This window comes from Perognathus longimembris, chromosome 1 (genome assembly GCF_023159225.1).
Source record: "Perognathus longimembris pacificus isolate PPM17 chromosome 1, ASM2315922v1, whole genome shotgun sequence".
NCBI classification, from domain to species: Eukaryota; Metazoa; Chordata; class Mammalia; order Rodentia; family Heteromyidae; genus Perognathus; species Perognathus longimembris.
In genome coordinates this window covers 6,235,467-6,252,853 of record NC_063161.1, presented here as the reverse complement: position 1 = coordinate 6,252,853, position 17,387 = coordinate 6,235,467, and the positions used below count along the sequence as shown (strand labels likewise).

Genomic DNA, 17,387 nt, shown 5'->3' with positions numbered 1-17,387 from the left:
ATGTTGAAGGTTTGAAAACAGCTGCTTTACTTAGATTTCTTTAGCAGTGAGTGTGAGCTCACTGCTAAACTGAACCACTCTTGAATCAGGTTGAAATTTCACAATGGCTGTTATTTAAACAAAAACTTGTCTTTATTATCACACTAGTAGAAACAGCATGGAGAAAGGCCAGATGTTGAATGTGGAACGTGTTTGAGACACAGAAGCTTAATATGCAGCAGAAATAGCCTTCTTCGGCAGGTGCTTTTTGAAATGTTACAATTTTCCTTGCTACTTGGTTTTGATTACCACTTCTGTGTAGTGAGAGAGGTTTTTGCTAATTTCCTATGAGGGTAGATGTTGATCTGTTTCAGTTGGTCTTATTGCTGATGATTCTGAATGTGTGTTGGAGTATATATAAAGCATAAACACTCTCCAAACATTGTGATTTGTTAGATCAAGTCAAATCATCACTGCGCTGCTGCTAGAGGGCTGCCATTTACCGAAACTTCACAGTTAGATTTCCCCACTCTGTGACTTGGGGAAAGAAGGATCTTTTTTCCTACCTCTGTGTTTTTAACAGAGAGGAATAGATCAGGCAATTTTAATAACACACATACTTTACTATGTACTGTAAATGTTACATACATAGGTGTGATGTACATGAGGAACATGTCTATGTAATGAGAGATTAATCTATATAAATATTTTGTAATGATTTTTTTATTTAACAAGATATTGCAAACATTTTTCATGTCACCTTTACTTCCTTTTTAATGGCTGAATAATACTTTATTATTTCTATTAGAGAACCCCAGTGATTAACACTAAGATTGTTCTCAGTTGAGGATTATATGTAGTATACCACCAGCAGCAAATAACATTTTTCCCAAATATATTTGTGTACTTTTGGTTTTCTTTTTGTAGATTCTTTGAAGTGTCACTGCCATATCAAAGAAACAGGAATTTTAAGTTTGTTGTTGTATTGTGCTACAGAAAAACATTAAGAAAGCCAAGCGTAGGTAGGCCAAGCTGAAAACTTGGGGACCTACTGAGAATTCCTACTATAGTGCCTCAGGCTCTATCCCAACTCCTCAATAAAGAAGCATTGTACCCCATCACTATCTGTGGGTACCTCTGTCTCTACACGTTTGTAGCATCTGTCTACTTAATCTTTGCTAATTTTCCAGTTTATTACAAATACTAAACTTTTTGTTCATTGATAGAACACTCATCTAGAGTGCTTGTCTTACATGTGGTGTAAGGTTCTAGGCTTAATCTCTAGCACTGCAAAAAATAATATAAAACATTTTGAATTATAAAAGATTTATTTTTGCTTTATTTATTTATTTATATTTTGCAGTCCTGGGTGGGAGGGTTGAACTCAGGTACATGTACTTGTTAGACAGGTATGCTGCTACTTGAGCCAAGTTCTTAAGTTTTTTTTGTGTGTGTGTTTGCCAGTTCTGGAGCTTGAACTGTCCCTGAACTTTTCTGCTTAAAGCTAGCACTACCACTTGAGCCACATGTCCCCTTCAGGCTTTTTGTTGATTAATTGGAGATAAAAAAAGTTTCATCAAAGACTTTCCTGCCCAGGCTAGCTTCAAACCAATAACCTCAGATCTGAGCCTCCTGAATAGGTAGGATTGCAAGTATGAACCACCAGTGCCTGGCTTTGTTTGTGTTTTTGAGACTGGTTCATGCTTTTGTCTAGGATCAAGCAATACTCTTGCCTCAGATTCCCAGGTAGCTGAAACTACAGGTGCATGCCATGTAGTGGAAAATTTATTAGTAAAACAAAATAAAATGACCAGTAATTTATGCCTTTGGAATGAAATTATATCCTATTTTTTAGAAAGATCTTCTACAGTTGAAGATTATAAAAATGTTACGATTTCATCTATTGCCATATTCCTTTTGGTTTTTCAGGTGAAGTGGTTATTACATGGAATTTTATTTTGGTACATGAGTAAGCTATAGGAAATAAGAAATAGAGCTTTCTGCTCTCCACTCCCACTGTGACTAACCTCAGTATTACAAACCATCTGTTAGAGAATCCATCTTCTCCCAGTGGTTGGAAGCACCTTTTAAATCAGAATTTCCTACGTGTAGTACATTTCTTTTCCCCCTGACTGCCCAGAGTCCCAGCCATGAAATCAGCAGGGTTTGTATCATATTGGGGAGAGACACAGAGGGGGAAGGAAGAGTGGGAGGAGGCTGCTGGTAAACTAAGTGATACAGAAGAATTGATGTCAAAATGAGCTATGTTTGGAGATTAAGTTTGAAGAGGAGTTATTTTTCCCCAAGGTGGGCTAGAGATTGGAGGGACCTTGTGATATAAATTCCTAGCAGGTCCCAGGTTTTAACCTTGGTCCCTTCCTTTCTAGATAAGACCATTAATTCTTCCTTTCAATTTTTGTTTTGTGTTTTTATTTTTATTTTTTGCCAGTCCTGGGGTTTGAACTCAGGGCCTGAGCACTGTCCCTGGCTTCTTTTTGCTCAAGGCTAACACTCTACCACTTGAGCCACAACACCACCTCCAGCTGTTTCTATATCTGTGGTGCTGAGGAATTCAACCCAGGGCTTTTATGTATACGAGGTAAGCACTCTACCACTAGGCCATATTCCCAGCCCTTAATTCTTCCTTTCTAGATAAACCCATTAATTCTCAAACTCTAGCCTATGTCAGAGTCGTAGGCTGAAGGCCTTGTTAATCAGCACAGTGTTTGCGTGTTCAGGTGGGTTTCCCTTCCAGTCTCCCAGCTAGGATAGGAGCCTCAGCTCCAGGCCTGATCGATCACTCTCTTCCTAGGGCCTGCCAGTGGTCTCCAACTTGCCTTCCTTGTCCAGTTTTCCTGCCTTTAATGTCTCCTAACACAAATTTGGACTATACTGGTTAGAGTGGAAGTGGAGACAGGAATAAAGCTGAGAAAGGCTTCGAAAAAAGATAAATGGGCTTTGGAGACAGTAGATGTGTGAAACAAAAGGGAGGAAGTGAAAGAAGCATTTCTAAACATTCAGACAAGATTTACTCTGAAGAAGCACTGTCCAAGATTCTGAGATAAATCTAAAATGAAATTTGTTTGAATAACTTTCAGCTGACAATTGACACCCGACCAGTGGTTTCTCTTGTTTTGTCTTAGTGAAATCTCATTATGACAGGTGACTTTGCAAGTAGATCTCTGCATTACCAAATACTTGCACGTCCGAGCCAGTGACCTACTTTAAGCAGTATCCAATTTAGCAACTCCAGTTCAGCTGATTAATTTGGACAGCCTTGTAGGGCTTGTAGAATTTAATCTAAAGTACTGTAGTACATTTGTGCAGAAGAAATGTCAATTTCTCAGGGTTAGCTTTCACCCTACTTAGAAATCTTGTTTATGGTGGATATATCTTTATTCTTATATCTCATTATACATTATATTTACTGTATTTACCTTTCTTATGCTTTCTGTATTTACCCTTATGCTTGCTGTTGGGATTAAAAAGTTAGTGGAGACGGATAAGAAAGTAATAGAGGAAATGAATTTGACCAAAACATATGCATGTATGGATATGTCACAACGAACCCTGTTTTTACTAATATGCTAATAAAAATAAATGAACAAAACAAGGGGAGGGGCCATTATGCCAGCTATCAGTTTTTAAAAATTAAAATTTCCATTTAAGAAATTATTATTTTGGGGTCTGGGAATATGGACTAGTGGTTGGGTGCTTGCCTTGCATACATGAAGCCCTGAGTTCAATTCCTCAGCACCACATATATGGAAAAAGCAAGAGTGGTGCTGTGGCTCAAGTGGTAGAGTGCTAGCCTTAAGCAAAAAGAAGCCAGGGGCAGTGCTCAAGCCCTGAGTTCAAGCCCCAGGACTGGCAAAAAAAATTATTATTTTTGCAATTGTAAATGTAGATGTAGGGAAGTAGAGTGTGTGATGGTATAGGTGAGTTGAAAAAAATGAAAGTCTGAGGCAGCAGGATGCAAAACAGACAGCTTTGAGCTATTATGTAATGAGACCATATCAAAAAAGTCTAAGATGGCTTACACCTATAGTAACAGCTACTTGGGAGGCAGAGATAAGGAAGGATTGTGATTTGAGGCCAGCCTCAGCAAAAAGCTACCAAACTTTCCATCTCCACTAACAAACTTGGTTTGATGGTCCTGTGCCTGTGATCCCAGCTATACTGGAGGCCGTAGGTAGGAGGATCACCTTCAGAGGCTAGCCTGGGCAAAATGTAAGGCCTAATCTGAAGAATAAGAATAAGGGGAAAAAAGTTTGGACGTATGGCTTAGCAGTAGAGTGCCCTCGGGTAAGCACAGGGCACTGAATTCAAACCCCAGTTTTGCCAGAAGACACAGTGCAAGTCTGTTATCAGCATCATTGTTTACTGCTCCTAGATTGGAAGATTATATATAGTGAAAGTAGTTTGGGATTAGATGGTTTGCTTTTTGTTTGTGTTTTACTTTCTGGTTTTGGTTCAGGAGATTGAACCCAGGGCATGTATTTTGTCACTGAGCTACCCCTCCAGATGCCGTTTGAGTTTGTATTATTTATTTAGGTTGGTGGTGTGGCTTGAATTTGGGGGTTGAGCACTGTCCCTGAGCTCTTTTGTTCAAGACTAGAATTCTACTTTTGAGCCAAATCTCCACTTCCAGGTTTTGAGTGGTTGATTGGAGATAAGAGTTTCATGGGGACTTTCCTATCTGGGCTGGCTTCGAATGGTGATCCTTAGATCTCAGCCTCCCGAGTAGCTAGGATGACAGGCCTGAGCCACTGGTGCCCAGCTTGTTTGGGTTTTAAAAGGGATTTCATAGGTAACATTTTCATAAACTGACTTGGTATCCTTATGACCCGGTTCTGCATATATATGTGAGAGTACTATTATTAGGCCCAGAGTCTTTCATATGCCAGGCAAGTATTTTCCAGCCTTGTGGGTAAGATTGTGAAGATGTCAGACTTACAGCTGGCTTTGAAAAAGTGTCAAAATATTTGTGTTTTTACATTGCATTGAGATGTGATTTACATTCCTCAAAATTCATCCATTTTAAGTGTTCAATTAAAAACACATTTTTAGTAAATTTACACGTTTTATAACCATCAACAACTCAATTTTAGGAATTTCCATCATCCCAAAGAGATTCCTCTTCCCCATTTGCTCTTTTTTTTTTTTTAAGCAGAGTGAGGGGCCAGGTCTGAATTTGAACTCAGGGCCTTGTCTTGCTCACAGGCTGGTGGTACTCTAGTACTTGAGTGATACTTCCAGCCCTCCCTTTCTTGTCCATTTGCAGTCAAGCCCTGTTCTCACTTCTGCATTAGTTAGGCTCTCATTTTTTCTGGACCATTCACTTAAGTAAAATCATACAATCTCTCACTGAGTACACTGTGTGTGAGGTCTATCCGTGTTGTGAACTCTTTTGCTCAAGGCTAGTACTCAGTCTACCGCTTTAAGCCACAGTTCCCCTTCTGGTTAATTGGAGATGAATCTCACGGACTTTCTTGCCCTGTCTGGCTTCGACAGAGTCCTCAGATCTCAGCCTCCTGAGGAGCTTAAGATTTCAGCTGTGAGCCACCTGTGCCAAATGCTTTTTATTGCTGAGTAGTTTTCTGCTGAGTGTATGAATATTTGTCCACTCATCAGTTGATGGACAGTTAGGCTGGTTCACTCTTTAGCTATCATGAGTCATGATGCTGTCAACATTCACATGCACAATTTTTTGTCATGACATTACGTAAATCCCTAGTAACTAAATGAGAAATAGCTAAATGTGAAAACTAGAAAACTGCATTAAGGTATTTTTAACTGAAAACAAAAAACTTATACTATATTAGATAGCAATTTGACATTAATTCTTGCTCATAGCCTGTGTTCTACCACTTGAATCACGCCCTCTAGTTCATGTTAATTCTTTATTGCTTCTTGAAGCCCCTTCTTGACTTGCAACTCTGCAATAATTCTATTGTTCTAATGAGTTTCATACTTGATAAAATAGTTTTGTGGTTATCACTTGCACTGCACTGTAGTGGCTTTATCATGATACCTAGGGGCAGCTCCATCCTCTCAGGTGGCTGGCTGCTGTGGGAAACCCGTTGGTGTAGTGTCTCAGGCTAGGGAGGCAGGGCAGGGGTGGGGGTCCCATGTGATAGGATGAAAACCTGGAAGTAGCTCTTCAGGTCTAAACTGAGCATCTGGTACTCACCAGGCACTGTGCTGCACACTGCACGGTAGAGGAGGAAGATCTACTCCCTGCTCCAGGAATCAGCTATCTGTACAAGTTGATACAGGAGCTGGGAATATGGCCTAGTGGTAAGCAAGAGTGCTTGCCTCATCTACATGAAACCCTGGGTTCGATTCCCCAGCACCACATATATAGAAAACGGCCAGAAGTGGCGCTGTGGCTCAAGTGGCAGAGTGCTAGCCTTGAGCAAAAAGAAGCCAGGGACAGTGCTCAGGCCTTGAGTCCAAGCCCCTGGACTGGCAAAAAATAAAAATAAAATAAAGAAAAAACAAGTGGATACAGGAATCAAACTGTACTACTGGCCAAGAGATCCCAGAGGAAGCCAGGGATGGGGAGCAGGGACAGGCTTAGCAGAGTCTAGTACTCATATTTACCAAGTTAATCTGAGACAGGTATTTTTAGTCTGTTTTATAGATGAGCTATGAAACTGAGGTAAATAGCTCCAGACATTAGGTATCACAGAAGTAAAGACAAGTCAAAAGGAACTTGGCAATGTTTACTGCTACAGAAAGCTGCTCCCAGAGGCTGCTCCCTTTTTATCCCTGACAGCAGGCCTCACCCCTCTGTTCCCATTGGCTGAGCTCAGGCTCCAGTCTGCCAAGGATGTGGCTTAATTAACAGGAGGTGTTAAAATTCAAGAGTTTCTAACAGGATGACTTAATTAAAGTGCTCAGGAAAAGGATGTATGTAACTAAACTGTAATTAACAAGGGCCAAGCCACCTGGCCAAAGCAGGAACCGGACAGAAAAACCGCTTTTTTCAAGAATGATGGAAAGGAGAAAAGACAACTTATTTCACAAAGGTCAAACAGACTCCTAAGTGGCAGATGCACAAAACAGGGAGAGACACCAGGGTTGTGTCTTGAATGACCATGCACTTATTCTGGTAGAAGGGTAACTGAGTGCCTAGACTAGAAAGGGGTGTGAAACACAGGCAAGGAAAGACAGCATGGCTGAGTGCGCTGCTGAGTGCGGTCTGGAAACACAGCGCGGAGAAAGGCTCAGCCGACCTGAGTTGTTGCTATGCCACAAATCACCTGCCCTTTGTATTAATTCTAATCTTGTTTTGCTTTCAGTCTTTTTTTACTGTGAAGTATGTCACACAATAAAAAAAACTACATAAACTGGCAGTGCCTTCCTTCATGACAAGGCTCTGGTACAATCCCCAGCAGCAAAATAGAAACAGTAGTATAAAATATAGATGTAAAACTTGGGAGAATTAGTTTACTCTATCACCTCTGACTTCAGAGAACAGACCTTGAGGGACCCAGCAGATTCCCTAGTTCTGACCCCTCCTCCCCCATCCAGAGGAGACTGTGCTACTCATGTAGTTTTCTTTCACTTCACTCACCCATCCCTCTTACAAACATTAATGTTTGGTCTGGTCTTGAACATGGAATCATATGCTATATATTACTTCCTGTGTGGTCACCATGTTTATAAGATTTGTTCACATTGCTGTGTGTAGCCTGTCTCTTTTTCATGCTTATTCTTCTTTATTGTCAAAGTGAAGTACATAGGGGTTACAGTTTCATATGTAAGGCAAGTATATTTCTTGCATTTTTTTTGGGGGGGGGGGCCAGTCCTGGGCCTTGGACTCAGGGCCTGAGCACTGTCCCTGGCTTCCTTTTACTCAAGGCTAGCACTCTGCCACTTGAGCCACAGCGCCACTTCTGGCCGTTTTCTGTATATGTGGTGCTGGGGAATCGAACCCAGGGCCTCATGTATACGAGGCAAGCTCTCTTGCCACTAGGCCATATACCCAGCCCTTGTTTTGTTTTTGTTGCCAGTCCTGGGGCGTGGACTCAGGGCCTGAGCACTGTCCCTGGCTTCTTTTTGCTCAAGGCTAGCAGTCTACCTCTTGAGCCACAGTGCCACTTCCGGCTTTTTTCTATATATGTGGTGCTGAGGAATCGAACCCAGGGCTTTATGTATACAAGGCGAGCACTTTAGCACTAGGCCATATTCCCAGCTCCAAGGCAAGTACATTTCTTACCCAACGTGTTACCTCCTCCCTCATTTTCTCCCACCTGTTCCTGGCTAGTGCTCAAGGCTAGCACTCTACTACTTGTTGAGCCTTAGCGCCACTTCCGGCTTTTTCTGTGTAAGTGGTACTGAGGAATCGAACACAGGGCTTCACACAAGCTAGGTGAGCACTCTACCACTAAGCCACATTCCCAGCCCCAGAACTTTTATTAATGCAGAAAGTATCATTTTTGTTCCTGTCAGTTTGTCATGTTAAACTTGTTCACATGCACATTTCAGGTCATGCAGTCAATTGACACCATTACCACAGAAATCTTTTGAAAATTTTGTTTTCATTTCTATCTGAAAATAATCTATTTTTGTTTGATGCTTTGGGTTTAATCTCCAGTCACACACACACACACACACACACACACACACACACACACACATCTGTCTTGTTAAGGAGCCTTAGCGAATATATTTACTAAAATATAACTTTCAAAAGGACCGGAAAAACTTAACTGTATGCTGTAGGTTCATGACTATTTTCTATTTTTGTATCTTATTTTCTTATTTAAAAATGAGACCAAAAAGGAGCTCAGAGCTTCTCTCAGTTGTTGCACTTCCCGCAGGGTAGTTTCAGAACACTAATCACAGGAAGAATTCAAGTGAAAGAATGCATACTATCCAACATTGGCTTGGTAAGAAAGCAGATTAACATGATACTGCCAACCCCCTTTCTCTGGTTACCCATGAATTCAAACCTCTCTGTTAGCCAGAGATGGACTCTATGCCAACTACATCCAGAATGCTTTTAGTTTATGCTACAAAATATGAGAAACTGTTTTCAGTTGATGGCAACTAGATCAGAGACATACGATGCTCTGGAACTGTTTTTACAGCGAGCAAGATGCATGGGGACAGAACAGCAAACTCTCATGGCTGTTGGCACAGAAAAGCTGGCTACGTGGTTGATGTTGAATTTGCCTTTCAAGACAGCCAGATCAAGAAGTGGCTGAAGGCTTTTGCAGTTAGTAAACACAGCTTCGGGAAGCCATGGCTAGGCGTTGCTGGGGAGCCTTTTGCAGCTTCCAGCAGCCGAGCACAACAGGCGAGGCGCCTCGCCAGAAAGGAAAGCCTGACGTGGCCTCCAGGGAATGCTGCCCAGCACAGAGAGGCTCCCTGAAGGCAGAGCGCCTTCCAGGCTCTGTGCCCAGTGCCAGCCTACCTTGCCCTGGCCACCTCCATCTTTGAGATTTACCAGGAGTGAGCTGCTAGGACTAAAGCAAGTGTTTGTCTCCATGTATCTATCTATCTACACACACACACACACACACACACACATACACACACACACACAGACACACAACACACACACCTGGGAACAGAGAGAGAGAATGTGTGTGTCAGATATTGGTGGCTCATGCCTGTAATCTTCAGGAGGCTGAGATCTGAGATCATGGCTCAAATATCCCAGGCAGGAAAGTCCATGGACTCTTATCTCCAATAACCATCAGAAAACAGAGAGAGAGAGAGAGAGAGAGAGAGAGAACGCATACATGTATTTCTATATATCTCTCTATATCTTTCACAGTACTGGGATTTGAAGTGGAAGCCAGGCTCTAAGCAAGAGCTCTTTGAGCTATACCTTCAGCTCTTTTGCTATGTTTATTTTTCAGATTATGTCCCACTATCTTGCTTTGGTCAGCCTTGAGCTGTGATCTCCTTACCTCTGACTTCCCATCTATCCTCTCAAGCCAGACATTAAAGATCTTGTCAAATTATAAGAAGTGGTGCTTTTCTCATGGATTTAATCCTTTGAAAAAGCATAATTTTAATTTTTAAGATGTGATACCTTATTACTAGATTTTAATGAGCTAATATTTTAAAGATTTCAGTTTTACTTTATGGTATGATAAATATTGATAATTATTAACATAGACAAACTTTGTAGTTGTCATTTTTATGAATTTTATGCGTTTTTAAAGAATGAAATGGGGTTCCAAGGCAAATGGGTTTAGGGACCCCTAGTAATAGTTTCTCTCTCTCTCTGAAGATGGCATGGTTTGACTAGCCTACAGTTTTCTATGTATTCTTTAAACTTCTGCGTCCCATAGCTGGTGCCAAGTTGTGGGTTCCTCCCCCACTCCCCTTATCTGCAGTGTAAGTGACAGGGATCCTGTGTTAGGTGAGATTTTTTTGAGGTTGCCAAGCTATATAATGTTGGGCAAGGTGTAAACACTTGCATTGTTACCTTTCATAGCATTGTCAAATTTGCCGGTTTACCTAAAGAGAAACGGCCATTTATTTGTGCGCATTCTCAATAGAAATAGCCCTTTGAGTGAAAAAAAAAGTATAATTAGCCAGGCGCCCGTGGCTCATGCCTGTAATCCTTGCTACTCAGGAGGCTGAGATTTGAGGATTTTGGTTCAAACCAGCCTGGGCAGGAAAGTCTGTGATACTCCTAACTCAAATTAGCCACTAGAAAACTGGAAGTGGCACTGTGGCTCAAGCGGCAGAGGACAGGCAAGGGAAGGGGGTCCTTTCCAAAGTACTTCTTTCTTTATTTTTAGGAAATGGGATGGCCTGGCACTCCGGGGTCCAAGTGACCCTCTCACTTAAGCCTCCCAAGTATCTTGACAACCCTAAACTCTCTCGAGTGTTGGATGCTCTTGTAAGCTTGAGAACCTCTAAATAATTACCTAATGCTAACATACTTCACCTCCTCTACCACAAGTCTAAAACTCAACACAGCTACAATGCAAGTAACCCATGGTTGGGGGAAGTGTGTTCTCCTCCAGCATAACTCAGAATGCTGCCCCTCCCATTCAAATCAGAAATCTGGCAACATCCTCAGCTCCTTCCTCTCACCAAACTGTGGATTCTAGTCTCCAACTAGTTCAGTATGCTCTCTCTTGTCTATTCCTACTGCCTCTTACTGCCTTGGTTCACACTAGTTTTATCTACTTGTTTTTCCCTCCTTCCCTCCCTCCCTCTCTTCCTTTCTTCCTTTTTTGGCGCTGATCCTGGGGCTTGAACTCAGGGCTTGAGTGCTGTCCCTGACCTTTTATGCTCAAAGCTGACACTCCACCACTTAAGCTAAACACTTCAGCTTTTGTGTGTGTGTGTATGTAGTTTATTGGAGTTAATAGTCTCCCAGACCTTCCTGGTTTGGCTGGCTTCAAACCATAATCCTCAGATCTAGGATTATAGGCATGAGCCACCATGCCCAGAATAGTTGTTTCTTTAACTGATTTTCTTATTCTTGATACCTAAGTACCCTACCACTAAAATGACCTTCAGAAAGTACAGATGTGTCTAAGGAAAGCCACTTTCCCTTGTGTACTATACAAACCTGGTACCTGCTCACCCACTGGCTTCATTTCACAAACGCTGCACTGTTTCCTAGAGCATTGCCCAGTCACGTGTCCTGTTCAAGCTGCACCCTGTGCAAGCTGCGCCCTCTGGGACACACTCTGTGGGACACACTAGTCCACTGGCAGTGCAGGCTCGGGACACAGCTCTGTGAAGCCTTTCGTGATGCCCACTCTTCTCACTCAAGAGCTGGGTGCATCCTTCCTCTGAGCTGGCAAGTGGACTTGCTGTGCATGTCTGCACTTGTTTATGTGTGTGCACACCACAAGGTTATAAGCCTCTAGAAGGCAGTGTATCTGTTTGTCACGCTATGACAATCGTTTAGACAGTGCCAGCCAGAGGACATGCTCAAAAACTCTGGTGGAGTCAACACACACATTGCTAGGAAAAACTGAAGTCTACTCAATACAGTATTCTGAGCTTGTTCAAGCATTCTGCTTCCCATTTGGAAGACTTGGTCAACACAGTGAGACCTGGCTTCAGGGCAGCATTCCACCTGCCTTCGCCTAAAAATGTTACATTTCTTCTTCTTCTTCTTTTTTTGGTGCTGGTACTGGGGCTTGAACTCAAGAGCCTGGTTTCTGACTCTGAGCTTTTTAGACCAAGGGCTAGCACTCTACCTCTTGAGCCATAGCTTCACTTTGGGCTTTTTGTTAACTATATGGAAATAAAGAATGTCAAAAATTTTCCTGCCCAGGCAAGCTTCGAATTGCAATCCTCAGTTCTCAGCCTCCTGATTACAGATAGGATTACAGGCATTAACTGAACCCCTGGCTAAAGTTATTCTTCTACCTTGGCAGTTAGGGGAGGTTGCTTAAAGAAAACAAACCCAGATTAAAGCAGGAATGATAAGAAAGAGTTTAATATTGAGATCCTTTATGTATAGAGTTTGGACTGACAATAACTCTAGAAAAATTGTGGCTCAGCCTGGGTAGAAACTTCAATTCAAGAACTAATATTTGTCACTGTTTGCTTGTATTTATACAAAATGAAGGAATCGATCATTTTCTGAGGTGCCAAAGGTCACACATGCCACATAGCCCTGAGCTCTCCATGAGCACGAGACCCAGCACGAGACCCAGCACGAGAGCCAATTGAGCCCCTATTTGATGGGGGGGGGGGGCATCTATACTGGTAGAGTGAGTTCCTGGGCTTCCATTGGTGTTTGGTTTACAGTGTTTGTTGAACTTGTACTTAGCAGACTCAGGGATGGGTAGGATGCAGTCTATGCTGTGAGAAGGTGGACTGTGGATCGTACCAGTCTAGCAGAATATGTCTCAGAGGAGGATTCAGTCCAAGAGAACAGGCAGAACACCAGAGGCTGACAGAGGAGTGAGGGAGTGAATGAACCAGGGCCCCTCAGCAACCTCAGGACACATGGACCAGGAAAGCAAGGTTTGGGCCATGTGAATAGAAGGGAAAGAGAAATGGTTCTGGAGAGTTCTTGGTAAATGTTTACCCTAAAATCATGGATTATTGACTGAATTCAAGCCATACCTATACAAAGATCAGTTGAACTTATTTATTTATTTACGTACTTATTTATTTATTTCTGGGGCTTGGACTCAGGCCCTGGGCGCTGTCTCTGAGCTTCTTTTGCTCAAGGCTACTGATCTACCTCTTAAGAGTCTCACAGACTTTCCTACCTGTGCAGGCTTTGAACCGTGATCCTTAGATCTCAGACTCTTGAGTGGCTGGGATTACAGATGTGAGCCACTGGCGCTCAGCTCCGAACTTACTTTTGAAAAAGGACTGCTGAGACAACAGTAGTAGAGACAACAATGTTTTGTCTGAAGTTTATTGATTCAAGCAATATTAAATGAAGTATTGGGACATAATGTAGGCCTAAAGCCCTGGGAAATGGGATGTATTGTCACTCATGTACTAAAGAAATTACCACTGTTATCTGATTTGGGGATGGGAAAGGGAACCACAGAAATGGTGAGACAAAAGGTGAAACCAGTGCAGCAGTGGCAGGGAGGGGAATTGGAGAGAAATCAGAAGAAAACGAGGGAGGGGATAACAATGTTCGACAAGAATTGTTCTCATTTCCTTACTTATGTAACTAACCCCTCTGTGTATCACCTTTACAATAAAATGTAAAGAAAGAAAAAAGAAATTGCCACTGAGCTATATCCCCAGCCTTCAGTCCACATTCTTAATATATTAAGCCATGTGGCTTTTATTGGGTGGGGTTTGGGTGCTCTGTCCTATACCAGGCACTTTATACATATTTAATTTAAACTTGGAAAGTACTCTTTGAAGCCAAGTATGATGCTGCTGCACAATTGTATTTCTAGCTACTTAGGAGGCAGAGGCAGGAAGCCTGTGAGTTCCAGACCGATCTGGGCCATGGAGCAAAACTCTGTCTCCAAAACAAAATACAAATAAAAAGTCTGTGGGCGCAACTCGAGTGGGAGATTGCTTTTGTCACATGTGTGAAATCCTGGGTTCAGACCCCACTACCTACGACCCGTTTCCCTGTAAGATGCTGTTCCTATCCAGGGGATGAGACGCTGAGGGTCTGAGAGTCAGGCCACCGGCTCACAGTAGCTGCACTTGGTGGAGTTTGTTGCACTGCTGCGTCTCCTGCCAGCCTGCATGGAGCATGGGGATCATTGTGATTTTTCTCTCTTTCCAGGGTTTTGGGTTTTTTGCACTGAATGTAACCTAGACTCATCGTCTCTGGCTGGTGTTGCCCCAGGATACTGTCAAAGGTAATTAAAAAAATTTAACGCCACCAAGTACTTGCAATAAAACAGGAGTATTAATTGTAAAAAGAAAAAATATTGTTATATTCTTTCCAATGTTCTTTTAGAAGGATGTTTGAAGTGGTAGTTCCTGCTCTGGTAGTTCTGTCTGTCTGTTTGCAGCCCTGAGGATTGAACCCATGGCCTAACACAAGCTAAGCAAATGCGTTACCACTTTACCTCTGACCCCACCCCTTTTGTTCTTATTTTTCAGACAAGGTTTTATTACCTTCTCCCCTGGGCTGTCCTAGAACTTATGATCCTTCTGCCTCTACCTTCTGAGTAGTTGGGATTGTAGTACCACTATGTTCCACTTGTGGTAGTTCCTCTGCTTCTTTTCTTTTTGCTCCCTCCCCTCCCCTCCCCTCTATTATTTGCACCAGTAGTTATCCTGCACATCTGAATTGGGAACAAACTTACTTTTAATGCCTATTTACTACTCCTGGACACCTTGCTGAGAGCATATGTATATTCTAGAATTTTTCTTCCTGCCTAGTTTAGTGGATAAAAATAGAGAATATTAAAGTTAAGCAACTTTTCCAATAATAAATGACAAAGAATGACTCAGCTATCTAGCGTGTTGTAGGGACTCTTACTAAACTAATCTGTATTGGATTTTTAAAACATTTTTTGGTGATAGTGGGGTTTAAATTTTGTCTCATGTTCAGTTAGGCAGGCATTCTTCTACTTGGGCTATGCCCTCAGTTCTTTTTTGCTTTATTCCATTTTCAGTTAGGGTCTAACACTTTTTGCCCAAAGCCAGTGATCCTTTTACTGTGCCTTCCGTGATACAGGGTTTACAAGCATGTGCCACCATACCCCAACTTGTATGACATTTTAAATAAAAAAAAAACAACACACTTCAGTTGATTGTCATTCTTTTATAGAAACTCACTGATTACATACTAAGTGACAGGTTCATAGTTTTAAGTAGGCTGAACATAGAAATTAAGAATTAGTAGCTGGGTGCTGGTGGCTAGTGTTCCTAGCTGCTCAGGAGACAGAGATCTGAGGATTGTGGCTTGATGCCAGCTTGGGCAGAAAAATCTGTGGGACTCATCTCTAGTTACCCACCGATGAGTGGAGAGGTGGCTCAAGTGGTAGAGTGCTAGCCTTGAACAACAAAGCTAAGCTTACAATCCTAGCTACTTAGGCTAAGATCAAGGATCATGACTCAAAGCCAGCCCAGGCAAGGAAGTCCATAGGGGAAAGAAAAAAGAACAATGAAGTGTTACTGTTTGGTATCAAGGAGTTCACAGTGAAATCTCTTCTTACATATACAGGGATGGGGAATGTTTTCTCTACCAGGGGCATTTGGATATATATCACATCACTTTCAGTCCATACCAAATTTTCCATTCAGGCAGGTAGGCTGTAGACTGCTGACAAGAAGTGTAGAAAAAGCATATGTGTGTGGCCCCATCTTGTACCAAATGATTTCAAGGGCTGTTTATGGCACAAGTGTCAGACAGTCCTTACCCCTGACAGGATCTACATGAGCAGTTAACTCAGTAAAGTGTTACAGATTCTATAGTAGAAATCAGACAAATGTTATTGGGGACACTGAGAAAGTAATTGTCACTTCTCCCTAGAGAGGGTCAAGAAAAGGCTTTATAAAAGTTGAGTCTGGGCTGGGAATATGGCCTAGTGGTAGAGTGTTTGCCCCGTATACATGAAGCCCTGGGTTCAATTCCTCAGCACCACATATATAGAAAAAGCCACAAGTGGTGCTGTGGCTCAAGTGGTAGAGGCCCAAAAGCCAGGGACAGTGCTCAGGCCCTGAGTCCAAGCCCCAGAACTGGGAAAAAAAAGTTGAGTGTGTATGTGTGTGTGAAACAGAGAGAGAGAGAGAGAACTCAGACTTGAACTCGGAGTCTCAAGGTTTTCCTTAGCTTATGTGCTTAAGGCTAACACTACCACTTCTGAAAATTGAGTCTAAAGTAACAAGTAGAGCCTTAGTTTGCAGCAGCAGGAGAGAGAAAGACAAAAGGAGTAATAGGAACAAAACCATGGAAATCAGAACCAATCTGGCATATTGGTAAAGCTGCAAGCAATTTTTTTTTTTTTTTTTTTTTTTTTTGGTGGCCAGTCCTGGGCCTTGGACTCAGGGCCTGAGCACCGTCCCTGGCTTCTTCCCGCTCAAGGCTAGCACTCTGCCACCTGAGCCACAGCGCCACTTCTGGCCGTTTTCCATATATGTGGTGCTGGGGAATCAAACCGAGAGCTTCATGTGTAGGAGGCAAGCACTCTTGCCACTAGGCCATATTCCCAGCCTAAGCTGCAAGCATTTTTTAGTGTGGCTACAAGGAAACCAGGCAAATGAGGCTCAAGAGATGTGAGGGCCAGATTCTAGAGGATCTTGAAATAGTAGCATATTTGCCAACTTTTATAGAAGACTTCCATAGGATCTGAATCCCATTACTCTTATTAGCCATTCACATTTGTTAAGTCATGTCCTGTGTGTGTCAATCACTTTTACAGGTATGGCAGAGGAGTGACAGCTCAAGATGAAGTGTTACACATGTGTTGTCATGTCCTCTCCTGACAGCTTTGGCACCATCTCTTCACCCTTCTTCATGGAAGTGGACTTCGCTTTGCTTCTTACAATTCTGTATTGAGGCCTTGCTTACCTCACACAATTCTAAGTAGCACCCTGCTACTTATGTACTCCTTATGTACTTAGGCATTCTTATTTTATTCTCCTCCCCTCTGTCAAAAAAGGTAGCAAGATTGACTGAGACTCATAGACACAATCAAGGCTGTGCCCTTCAAACAAGAATGTTGCCCAGGTCTATGTGTGTGGTGTGTGTGTGTGTGTGTGTGTGTGTGTGTGTGTGTGTGTACATGCTAAGGATTGAACTGTGTGTGTGTGTGTGTGTGTATGTGTGTACATGCTAAGGATTGAACAGAGCCTAGCAAATGCTCAGTATACACTCTACCTTCGATTATACCCTAGCCCATCAAGACTTCTAACAGAAACATTAAGAACTATATTTATTAGTATATATTAGATATTGAGGGAGAGATTTCGTTATGATATCTCACCACATGTATACAATCTTACCCTCTCTAACATTGTCCTTT

The 17,387-nt window shown here is 42.2% G+C and overlaps 1 protein-coding gene across 4 annotated transcripts in view; it reads left to right on the top strand.

The window, feature by feature from the left end:
* The window catches only part of Tnrc6b (trinucleotide repeat containing adaptor 6B), a 213,853-nt gene that overhangs the window by 38,852 nt on the left and 157,614 nt on the right, over window positions 1-17,387 (top strand). For 3 of the 4 annotated variants that reach the window (XM_048355025.1, XM_048355016.1, XM_048354983.1), the window contains exon 2: window positions 14,195-14,270. The exons of the other annotated variant lie outside the window; for it this stretch is intronic. The gene's annotated coding sequence lies outside the window, so the exon portion shown is untranslated. The remainder of the gene's footprint in view (window positions 1-14,194; window positions 14,271-17,387) is intronic. 4 annotated transcript variants of the gene reach the window in all.